Source organism: Lissotriton helveticus, chromosome 6 (assembly GCF_964261635.1).
Source record: "Lissotriton helveticus chromosome 6, aLisHel1.1, whole genome shotgun sequence".
Taxonomy (NCBI): domain Eukaryota; kingdom Metazoa; phylum Chordata; class Amphibia; order Caudata; family Salamandridae; genus Lissotriton; species Lissotriton helveticus.
This window is the reverse complement of record NC_136067.1, coordinates 591,014,183-591,027,566: the sequence shown is the minus strand read 5'-3', so window position 1 is coordinate 591,027,566 and position 13,384 is coordinate 591,014,183.

Genomic DNA, 13,384 nt, shown 5'->3' with positions numbered 1-13,384 from the left:
GGAAAGCGTTGGATAGCGTAGGGGTAAAAATTACTATTCCCACTCCAAACAGTGCAACAGTAGGGAAAGCGTTGGATAGCGTAGGGGTTTAAATTACTATTCCCACTCCAGTGGGTGCAACAGTAGGGAAAGTGTTGGATAGCGTAGGGGTTAAAATTACTATTCCCACTCCAGTGAGTGCAACAGTAGGGAAAGCGTTGGATAGCGTAGAGGTAAAATTTACTATTCCCACTCCAGTGGGTGCAACAGTAGGGAAAGCGCTGGATAGCGTAGGGGTAAAAATTACTATTCCCACTCCAGAGAGTGCAACAGTAGCGAAATTAAATACTTCATAAATTATATCAATACATATAAATTAATATGTATCAAAAATGTATTTAAAGTAATTACGAATTTAATATAATATAATAATTAATCAATTAAAATTACAAATTAAATGTAATTATTACAATTATTTAACTATTAATACAAATTAATTACAAATTAACAATTAATAATTGAACATTTAAAAATTAATTTACAATAAATTAAAATTGAATTCAATAAATTGAATTTGATTTATTTAATTAATTATAAATACATTACTTCCCATCATATTCCCCTATAAACCCACAACCCACTACATAAAATAAATTATTAAATTGACATAATTAGCAATTAATCAATAAATAAATTTAATTAGCAATTCTAATTTAATTAATTACCCATAAAATAATGAATTAACAATTAATTCTACAACAATACCAATAAATATGTTTGCATATTTAATTTATTATAAATAAATTACTTCCCACCCAATTCCCCTATAAACCCACAACCCGCTATAGAAAATACATTAGAAAAATTAACATAATTAACAATTAATCAATTAATTTAAATTAATTGCCAATTAATTTTTAATTAATTACCAAATATAAATTAATTGACAAATAATTAAAAATGAATAACAATAAATAAATGTACATATTTAATTAATTATTATTAAATTACTTTCCACCCTATTCCCCTATAAACCCAGAACCCGCTACAGAATTAAATAACGCAAGAATTAAAAAACAAAAATGTTATTAATTATTATTATTTTTAACATAAATACACACTTATCACACATATAATAACATATAAACCACTATAAAAAATTCTATATTATTAAAAATTAGATAATTTTAATAACCTATATTATATACTTTTATATTTTAACTGTCTATATTTTTAACAGTCGATATTACTTTACTTACCTTACAAACGATATTTTTGATGTCTATATTCTGTCCAGTCGATATTTTGTCCAGTCGATATTTAAAACTCGATATTATGTCCAGTCGATATTTTGAAGTCGATATTTTGACTGTTCACCTGTAAAAACACGTGTGCAGGCCTCCATGTACTGCTGCCACAGGCATACATACATAAGAGCACTCCATGTAAAGACATGCATGCAGGCCTCCATGCACTGCCGGCAGACATAACAGTGCACCGTGTAATTAATGAGCTTTTCCTGTGAATTTTTATAATGACCAGCAATTTATATAGGGCTTCAAACAAATCAGGTTGTCCAGGAATCAACAGAAAATAAACAAAATGTGATGACTCAGAACAAGCAGATTGTGGCAATAATAAAGACTGGATGCCATTGTGATCCTATGGCAACCAAATGGCATAAGTGTGGCCGCATCTGAGGAGAAGTAATACAGTTCTTAAAAGAACATTTGATACTCTTTTAGGTATGCTGCATTGAATATCTCCTCACACTTCGTTGTTCACAGTCCTTTTGCATGATACATCTCCAGGCACACACTGATGCTTGGTGACCAAATTTAAAATGGAATCAGCTCAATCCATTAAGATAGCTACTTCTTTGACCAGAGTTCTGTTTCTTTGCTTGGTCGATTATTGTTCAGTTATTGATTGCTGAGTGACAAGCTTGACGAAATGCTGATGGGTTTATCATTTTTCATTACTGTCTTTTTTGGTAGAGGAGCATTTGTTTATTTTATGTAGTAAGCAGAAGTTTGTTAGAGACTTTCCTTGAGATATCTGAAAGGATGATCAGGAGTGCATCAGATCATGATTGTCATTTAACAGTCTCAACTGGGTTAATCCTCACTTTAGGCAGGGCCAGTTGTAGGATTTTTGGGGCCCTGAGCCAAAAGGGAAGGTGCCAGGCCCCTCTAATTTACATAAGTGACACCTTCAGGGCTCCAGAAGCTGCTTTTGTGCAGACTCCTCCTGGGCCACATCTCCTCCTCTCAGCCTCCTACAAGCACCTCTTTTACAGCTCATATCAGGCTAAAGGTGTGAGAATTGCTTGTGGGGTGCTAAAGTGCTGGACAAAGGGTGTCCAGCAGTGGCTCTGAATGGGCAGCCGGGCAGGAGGCCTTATTGTAGGACAAACCTGAAATATGTGTCTCCTTACAACTGGGACAGCTAAGAGGCCCAGGGAGGGGCCAATTGCAAAGAGATGCCTTTCTTTCAATTGAATCGGCAGGAGTACATCGGGGGTGGTGGTGTGTTGAACTGTTGCAGGCCCCATGCTGGTGGGCTGAGTGTGAGGCACTGGGCAGCTGCCCACACTGCCCATGCCTAGCACCGGCCCTGACTTTAGGAGCCAGGATTCTCTTTCAGCTCACTTAAGAAGTGGACCTCAAGTATAAGGTTCTCCCACCTGAGAGAGGTGGTAAGTAAGGGACTTCAATGGAGGGGACTCGGTTATAGGATTTGAATATTCCTACTTGGATGACTTGGTTACAATCAACTCTGCAGGGGAAGGGGGAAGCAATTCCCTTGACGAACTCTAGTAGGCCCACGACTCCTGGCACCTGCTACCAAGGCATCTCATCTCACATTACCAGAACCTTCCTTGGGTGTCCTTTTCTGGACAGTGTTTAAACGGCTTCAAGCATGAAATAATAAAATCACTTTCAAAATGTTAGCAAACGATGTTTGGGGACAGCGTGATGTGGAGCAACCTTTTTTTTTTTTTTTAGTTTAAAATGCTTTATTAAGGTTATAAAACAATGTAGATCATCAGTGCAAAATGATATCATAATAGGAGCAAATACAAACTTGGAAAGTAAGATTAAGCAGTATTGACAAAATGTCCGGTAAAGAAGACTATACTTAGAGAAAAAGCATTTTGGAGAATGTGGAGCAACCTAATATGTTTAAATGTATTGAGAAAATCCATTGCACGCGTTTATAATACGTGTCTAATAAAAACCCCATAATGAAATAAATAAGGTTTAACAAATGTGTGCCACCTTGTTCTGATGTTTACAAATTTTCTAGCTCATAGCAAATTCCAGATTTGTACCGGCAGCCTTCTAAAAATAACTGAGCAATTGGATGGCAATCAGAAACAGAAGGCTGTGAATTGCAAGGACCAAAATACAAGGCTCGGAATTAAAATCAACAACTCGTGATGCAGGCAACTGAACTATACCGGCAATCATTCCCCATAAACCGATACGAATCCCAGGGCTTCACTAGCTCATTTTCCCCCGACCATTCGTTCTCCTTGGTGTTATTCCTGCATAACCAATGAATAAATGCATCCCTCCCATGAAACAGATTGCAACAGAATCTGTTGCCTGTTCATGAACTGACACAGGATGCGAGCACGACCATTTCGTCCTATCATTAATATGAGATGGCAATGTGTGCCTGCCTGAAGAGGATAGTTATCATAACTCACTCCAACAGCCAGCTCGTGGCAACCACCCCCTTTTGTACGTCTTAAGAAACCCATCAGGAGAAATCTTACAGGTATACCTACAGGTGGTACAGTGAGAACACTTACAAAAAGGATTGTTTTAAAAACACCTTGAAGATGGGAAATACATCAACATAGAACAGGAACCATTCAGGAAATGTATTGGAATGATTTAGAAACAACTTCAGAGTCAGACTCGCCTTAGGGCAATCAGGCGGTGCCCGACGGGCTAGCCTGACAGGTCGATGTGCGGGCTGGGTTTATGGCTATTTGAGGGGTTGTTTGTAGTCTGATGGGCAGGTTTTTACTGTTGTTTTTCCCAAAATTAAAACACACATTGCCTGCAGCAAACTCAAATCCATGCAGTCATAGATACTTTGCAAAACACTTGTGGGCCTCATATACAATGATTTGGCGATGAGCAGTGCTGAAAGTGTTTTTGCTGTCCTTTGGCCAATCGAAAGGGCAGGAATGCACCATATTTATGACATAACAGGGCATTTCTGTCTTTCAGTCAGCGCCGAGGCACAATATGGCGCCTAGCGCGAACACAGGGACCATTGCACCATGGTGCAAGGGTGTCTGCGTTGTTGGCAGGATTGTTTTTGTGCAGGAACACCTTCCTGCATAAAAACAATCCATGAAGGCGTTTTTCTCTTTCTATGTGTGCTGCTTTCTGCAGCACACATAAAAAGAGGAAAAAACAAGGAGAAATAAACATAGTTCTCCTTGTTACGCCTGCCCTGGGGAGGCATACAGTTTTGACGCATTCCCAGGTTTGCAGATCCTTGTAAATCTAGGAATGTGTCAAAACCCATAGGCGTTGTGTGGGAACACCCACTCCAACAACCATGGAATGCCTCCCTATTGCAGTGTAAGGCAACACCTTACATTACATCTATGAGGCCATGAAATGCCACGCAAAGTACTTTGCATGGCCTCGTAGCTATGGGTCTGCACTCTGCGTTGCCCGAGTGACATGAAAAGTGACAGAACGGTAGCACAAGGGGCTTGTAAATAAGCTCGGCGTCTTTACAGTTTCAAAACTGCCCCAATTTGCAAACATGGACCAATGTTTTAGCTTTCTAATTCTTTAATAGGGGCTAGTTTGATTTTGATGCCGAGTCCTATTTTCTGTCCCAGTCCGACCCTGAACTTAAATTGGAGATGTTTGTAAATTAACAACATACATATCTCCCTGTAACTCTCTGACTTACCTCATCACTCACTGCAAGCAAACAGAATATTATTTTCTAAAAGATGTGAGCCCTTGTCAAATAATATGTCCAAAATCTGTTACAACACACAAGTTCAATACATAAACCTGGGCTCGGTTAAGATGCAGGGCACATGGCAGACAGGCTAGGAAAATTGTTTAAAGCAGTTAGCAATATCAAAATAGTTACAAAGTCAAAACACAATACAATAAACAGTCTACAATTTCTAAAAATAGATAACATTTTAATTAGAACCGTGGGGGGTATACAGTGAATGGCCATCTGCGTGTCGTCTCACTATATGCAGATGACGTGCTTTTGTATGTTCGACACCCGGAGAAGGCAATCCCGTTGCTTCGTGGCATCCTAACCACTATCAGAGCGTCGTCGTGCCGACACGTGAATTGCCAAAAGTCTATTGTTTTCCCGCTAGCAGCACTAGCAATGGAGGGGGTGTCAAACCTTCCGGAAGTAGGATTTCATGTGGAGAACAGCCACTTCCGATACCTTGGCATACAGGTGGCACACAAACCGGAAGCGCAATACGACTTGAATGTAGGGAAAGTCATAAATGGCCTCAAAGAGTCGGTGAAATTATGTAACAGACTCCCCCTCCCAGCCATTGGTAGGGTAGCGATGTTGATGCTCCCGAGATGCCTATAGCACTCCAAAATTAATTCTGTACAATACCTAAAACCATGTTTGACACGCTGAACAACCTCTTGATCTCCTTGTTATGGGCGGGAGGGTGTAGCAGAGTTAAACTAGATGTTCTTAAACTCAATACTGATTTAGGTGGACTGGGTCTCCCAGATTTTTGTCTAAATTATCTGGCGGGACTTTTACAATACGCGGCTCAATTGTGCGCAGAGGGCTGGTACACAGACAAAGAATTACTGGCAGATCAAAGCACCGGTATGTCGCTCCCAGGCTTCCTCACAAAGTCCGGTAAGTGGTGACAGCATGGGAACATGTAGTCACCTTGATTCTCTGGAGGGCCCCGTATGCCATAGCCTCCCCCCTTCAATGGGTGCAGGGTTTTTCCCAAATCCAAATGGTAATGGATATTACACAGTGGTATGATGGAGGTTGTCTGGCAGCTGGTGATTTGTATGCAAACGGAACGTTTTTGAGGCGAAAGACTGGTACCAGGTCACAGATGGCCAATTCATACAAAATGTAAAAATAACATGCTCGGCCCAGGAGATCTGGACCTAGTTCCCGGATGAACCGGTGGAATCCGACACATTGTCATTGATTTATGATCCAGGTTGCACCAGAGGATTGGTCTCGCATCTCTATAAATCCCTTCAGGCAGATCGCACCATCGGGCTTTCTCAAATTAAGGATTAATGGGAAGCAGATTTGCCCATTCCGTTTACGGGGGTGAGTGGATGAGAGCATTTTCGCAGGTCGGCGAAGTGGGCAGTGACACCAGATTTAAACTGACTCCATTTTATTATCTCCATTGCACATACCTGACACCTCAGCGATTGGCACTTTTTATTCCTGGCAGATCAGCAGCTTGCCCTAGGTGCGGCTCAGATTCAGCTACGTTCCTCTTATGGTCTGCAGTTGCGCCCGCCTCCAGGTGTATTGGCAGCTTTGGCAGCAAGTGAGACAGGAGATAGGTGCAGCCACAGTGCTACATGTGGAGTGCTCCCTAAAACACTGTTTACTGGGAGTACTTCCAGTTCCCAAAAGAGGGGCGCGCATCAGACACAAATTTGCACTCCTAGACCTGAACATGGGGAAACGCAGAATCGTAATTCATTGGACCCACAGCACCCCCCCCCCCCCCGCCCCCCCCCCCACACATAGATAAAATGAGAGCAGATATGCAGGAGTCGGGTGTAGCTGAGGAAATTTGTTTAAAAATGATGTGTACAGATGAGAATGCAGAGAGAGATTTGGATGAGTGAAAGCATATGTTAGAAACCCTCCATTCAGGAGCCAATCTAACCTTAGACGGGGAGGATAGAATTGGAACACCAGTTGGCCTGACATCCACACAAAGTCTAGACGATACAGATGCCCAACACACATCTCCCGTATATACATAGACAACCCGAAGCCCAGACTGGAATAAGTCTGCCATTATATAAGGTTTCTGCTATGAGTAACTGAAGCCCAAGCCCCAGAATAATCTCTGTTGTTTGCATAGGAAGATGCGGGCACCGACCGCTGCCGCCACCGCCTTACTCTCTTTCCTTCTGTTCTTTACCCGTACCCTTCTTCCTTTTTCACCATTTCTTATATAAGAAGCTGTAGTCACGCAAAATCCGAGTTGAATTGCTTCCCAAATATTGCTATTTGCTCTCTGAGCATCTAAGTGAATGCTATTGTGTTCATATATGGATGTAACATTGATGTAAACGTTTCATGTGCAATCTTGTTTAATAAAGATACGTTTTAAAAAATGTAGAACAATGATGCAAATATTAATAAACCCAATAAAGGGAACAAGAAAAATTACTTTTAAAAGTGTTATGGCAAAAAGCGCGAACATAGAGTAGAGCAGCCACCAGAAGTCACTGTTCTCAGTTGACAGGGATCTAGTCGCGATTTCAGTCAAGCTCCATGGAGCGGTATACAGTAACCCAGGGTGCAGAGTAAAAAAACAGCATCATCAGTCCGCAAAATATGGGGATGACCATGCAAAAAGGGTACTTTCTGGCGCTCACTCACATATTGAACCTTACTTTGGGACTCCGATAAAAAGGCATATTTACTTGCATCTTACGACAAGCTTCGGACATTTTAAAATCGGATTCACAGCAAATGTGTGTGTCAGACAATACTAGTCACAGTGCACCCATGTTCATCAGTTTACTCGGGTGACTTTCCTGAAAAATAGTTTGCTGTAGCATTCACATGCTGGTATCTTTGTTTGACCAAATGCTCATATGTTCAAATAACAGAAGTTGCATTCATCCTTATGTCCTTCTGATGCCATTAAATGAGTGCAGTTGAGTTTGGAAAAATAAACATCCTTTATCTCTCAATCACGCAAAGTCTCCCTTTAGTCAACTGTGCACCCAGTAAGTACTGTTATGATGAGCTCTTCTACGAAACATCAGAGTCTAACAGAACTTGCAGGGGAAGGGGTTTGGGATTGTAGGAGTGAAGGATTGCTGGAGTTATTATTGCTTTCTGAATTCCAGTGTTTCTACATGAAAGGTATCTTTGCTTCAAGGAATGATTGTTCTGCCAGGTACAGTGTTTTTTTTAGGTCAAGCATTCAAGACCTCTTGTATATACTTTAGTATCTACTTATATGTGTATGTACTATGTGGGTTCCTGAGATCAGCCCTAGGACTTCTCCGCTTCTGCTTAGGGACTTTTATTTCTATTTAACTGCCTCTATTTAACTGTCTTGATAGAAAACGACCAGTAGAGGTCCGTAAAATACCAGAATTGCTTTATGCTTAGGGACTTTCTTTTTCAAAAAATTTCTGGCAACTGCCTCTATTTAACTTTCTTGATAGAAAACGACCAGCAGAGGTCAGTAAAATCCCAGAATCACTTTAGCCTTCTCTACAGTCCATTCCATAGAAATTATCTTCCACGAGGACCCATAGACAATAATATTTTTTTCAAATCTTGTATTTTCAGTGATATTACCACAGAAGGCCCTGAATTCATATTAAAAACAGAGCTTTGGACCATACCATTTCCCACTGAAACACAATATTTCTCTCCAGTTTGGTGCTTACTTTCCCTCCATGTTAAAGAACAGTAAATGTTTCAGCACCCAAGCTAATGTGCAGCATAGCTAAATACAAGGTCCCAAAGGCGCGATCGATTGCATTGCAAATGCTTGTTTTTTAAAGTTTTAGGTACCATCTTTGGCTGCCTCAGAGATGTTTGTGGCAGGTGCAAAGACAAAGTCGATGCCAATGCCACACTTTATTTAGGGGGTTGGATTGTAAGTGGTCCAAGAGTATTTATGGCAGGTGTTGAGTGTTGAGTTCTGCTGCCTTGAGCTGTTAGCCTTTTGTTTAATGGATTTGTAGATGAGAGTAGTTGTCTGGAAGCTACAGAACCTTGGGACTTTCCTGTTGTAGGCAGGTGGTGATGGTTAGTTTTATGCATCACATTGGCAGAACTGGCACTGTTTATTGGTGGGAGCACCACCATGGCTGATGATCAGGTTCATTACTGATTTTCGAGGCATTCCTGTGTGTAGCCATAACAGAAGAAGTGTAACAGTGGCACATTCCCTACTTCATGATACCATTTCCATGATGTTTTTACTTTGTTGTAACTCTTACATTAAGAATCTTAACTCCTAGTTACTTTACATCTCAGTGGTAAATATAGGTATACAGTAAGTAACTAGGGCTTTTTAGGGTTCAGGGATGGGGCTGGATTAAGGGGTTGTAGGTAGTTTTTAGGGCTTAGGTTTGGGTTGGGACTGGGGTAGTAAGGGGATGTTAATGTTCAGGGATGTGTTGGGTTTAAGGATAGGAATGGGTTTAAGGGCTGATTGACAGAATTGGGTTTTGGGGTAGTAAGGGATTTTTATGGTTTTGGGGTGGGATGTTAGTGGTCGTTATGGGTTGTCCTTGTTTAGCAAGGGACAGTGATGAGTTTTTAGGGTTCAGGGACGAGGTTGGGTTTAAGGATAGTACTTTTTTTTAGTGTTTGGGATGGGTTTGGGTTTAGAGGTAGGAAGTGTCTTTTAGGATTTAGTAAAGGGTTTGGGATTAGAGTTAGTAGGGAATTTTATGGATCTTCAGAGGTTTTTACAGATTTAGGGTGCGTTTAGTATTATGCGTAATAAGGGTGTTAAAGGGTTTGGGAAAGGGGCTGGATTTAGGGGTAGGAAATGGTTGTCTGGGTTCAGAAACAGTTGGGGTTTAGAGGTAGTTTAAAGGTAGTAAAGGTTTAGAGTCCAAGGAAGAGGTTGGTTTTGAGTTGAGGTTGAGTAGTAAGGGGTTTTTATGAATGAATTTGGGTTTAAGAGTGGGATGCAAGCATTATCAGGATCATAGGCCAGGACTGTATTAGCTTTGAACTACAGTTTATTTAAAGTATTAGAGATAATTATTTTTAGGGTTCTGGGTGGGTATTTGTTTTTTGGGGTGAAGGTATTTATATATATATATATATACTGTGCATGGAGTGGTAAAAGGCTTTAGCCATTGTACAGCTCCGTAAGGATAGCACTGTGCTAATCCTATGCTTAAAGACTTTGCTGTGGAAATGGTAAAAGACTTTGTCCTTTTCTATCTTGGTGTGGATGGTACTGTGCTAATCCTACGCTTAAAGACTTTAATAGAAAAACAGACATTTGAGGTGAGCTGCTTTCCACCTACACTTGAGAACTACCCAGAGTTCTTTTTTTGCCTAATGTATGTGTCACTCTATGCCTGAAAGGGTTTTGTTTTGATATATATATATATATATATATATATATATATATATATATTCACTGAAAAAACCATAGGTTTCACACATGTTATAGTTAGGAATTAGCATTTAAAAAACCTTAGAAATTCACAGAAAAATCCCATAGGTTTTAGGGGTGTTATAGTTAGCTGGACATTTCACTCGTACAAAACCATTGAAATTCCTCCGTTATAGTTAGTTGTACTAACTATAACTCGCGCGCCCGCAATCCACTGCTGATGATGTCACATATTAAATCATTCATGACATGGTCAGTGACATCACCGATGACATCAGTGATGACATCTCACATGACATCACTAATGACATCACTGATGACATCATCCAGTGAATGTGGTTTGGTTAGATATTTAAATAGGTATTATATATATATATATATTACCTACTGGCGATAGCCAGTAGGTATATATAGTTAGGATTGTTTTCCATAGGGAAATCGCAACATTCTATTGGGAATAACTTTGGCCCCGGTTGAGGAATCTTCCTGAAATTATCCTTAACTTTGCCTCGCGGCGCTCTGCTCCTTCCCTGACAGTTTGGGGGGGGGATTCGTCAAGCGGGGGCCGAGATAAAAGGGGGGTCCCAAAAACGTGTTTTCCCCATGTTAATTTCCATAGGGCAGTTGGACTCACTTTTAGCCCGAACGGCTGAATGGTTTTCCACCAAACTTGGCAAAATTGTAGGGACTGGTAGCCCAATGTGCCTTTGCTATGTCTCAAGATATGTGCTCCAGTGGTTTTTACGAAAATTAACTTTGAAAAAATATATATTGGGTTACATTGGGCTATATATATGTTAGAGCCCAAATGTAGCCCAATGTAGCCCAATGTAGCGCAAAGATGGCCACCAGAGTAAAAAGAAACAAATGTAGCCCAAATATCAGCCAGATGTAGCCCAACTATAGCCCAATGACAGAATGTCCCAGAGTGTTCTAAAGAACAACTAGAGCGCTAACAGTCTTACTTATGACAAACGTATGGCACACCTGAAGTCATCTTGATTGGAATAAAGTGTTAACACTTAAAACATTTAATTTGCAAAGGAACAAAATGAGGGGGTTCATTTTGCCATAGAAATTATGATTAGTGCTGAAGAGGCACATTTTGAGTGACTTCTCAAATCCTCTTATATTGCATTAAAACAATTCTGATATGCAGTCTCCCAAGATGGCCACCAGAGACAAAAGAGCCCAAATGTAGCCCAAATATGAGCCAGATGTAGCCCAACTATAGCCCAATGACAGAATGTCCCAGAGTGTTATAAAGAACAACTAGAACGCTAACAGTCTTACTTATGACAAAAGTATGGCACACCTGAAGTCATCTTGATTGGAATAAAGTGGTAACACTTAATACATTTAATTTGAAAAGGAACAAAATGAGGGGTTTCATTTTGCCATAGAAATTTTATTACCTACTGGCGATAGCCAGTAGGTTGTGGTAAATAAATAAATAATACCTCTATTTTTGACTAGACATACAATAACAGATAGCTCAATAAATAAGGGTCAAGATTCGAGGTAGCTGGAGTTTGCAGGTTTAATACAGCATAAAGGACAGGAACAGGACAACCTGCACGGGAATAGGATGGCAGCGCTGCACAACTTTTAATAACAGGACACAAGTATATATAGTTAAACAAAATACATGATGTTCAATACAATAGGCGTAGCAGTGGGCAGGGTCTGTAGCAATCGCGAAAGATAAGGCAGAAAGTAGGTGTAACAAGAGGCGTGAACAGGGCGTATACATAGACATGTGATGTAAACGTAACGGAATATGTCATAAATGGGGCGGAAACATGGAGGGGGCTACCTAAGGAGCCGGGACCTCTAACCTAGTGGTGCGTGCAAGCTGGCAATGACGTGTTACTAGGAGGAACGGGGGCTATGACTTCTGCGCTAGAAGAGAAGACGGAAGTCTGGAGAGTCAGAGCGACATGTACCTAAACACTATCTAGTATCTGATGTTTAGAGAACATGTTGATAGAATCCAAAAGTTATCAGGGCAAAGGCTAACAGACACTAAGACTGGTGCATGCATTATTCTACATGTAGTGTGTGTTGAGGAATATTAAATGACCATTAATACAGTATTTCTCTTACATGGAGACGTAAAGGCTAGACGATGACTGAAACTATTGATGCGATTCAGTAGCTTTAGGAATGCAGAGAAGGAGGGCTGGACTGATAACTAGAATCATAACATACTCTTGGCAGACTGTCAGGCAGAGCCAGGCCGAGCCGGGCACTGTGAGGCAGGAAGTAAGTGAAGGGTCAGGGATACAGGTGGGGGCTGTATCGCTCCTCGGAGAGGGTTTAGGAGACAGGAACTGAATCTGAGTCCGGGCCCTTTTGAGGCCTAGAAACGGGGATTTTACAATGAAATAACGTGCACACTGTGAAACGTGGCAACGTAACTTTACATAGGCCTAATATTCGTTGTATTCACGAAAACTAGGAACTGGCATACTAGAGATGGACACAACTGTAATTGCGTCTTTAATCGATCATAGGGAATACATATGCATATTAATCATGCACATATAACATAAGATGGGGAACACGTAGGGACACAGAACATGGCAAAATTTACTTTTCCACATTCCCTCCTTGTCACTACGTTTCCATCAGGAAACATCAATATTCATGATACCATCTATCATTTCATACAGTATCATTTGCTCGTCTCGAATTGCCTTGGAACGGGACTTAGGACGGGACTTGGGACTAGGAATACAAGAGGTAGCACAAATGCCGCAAATCGCAGGGCCACATTGTATACAGAGGCAGCAACTGAATATGATCGCTACTGCAATACCTAGAAATGACAATACTTTCCATTCCCAGGCAGAAATTCTACTCCAAAACCAACCGGACCATGTCCAGGTGCCTGGATTCTGGTGTAACTGATGGGCAATTTTATGAAGTCTGGTTATAGCTGAATAAACAGACGGCGCGTTATTAGGAATGAAAATGCAGCAACTAGATCCGATGACTCTACATGCTCCTCCTCTATCGGCCAGTATGACGTCAAGAACG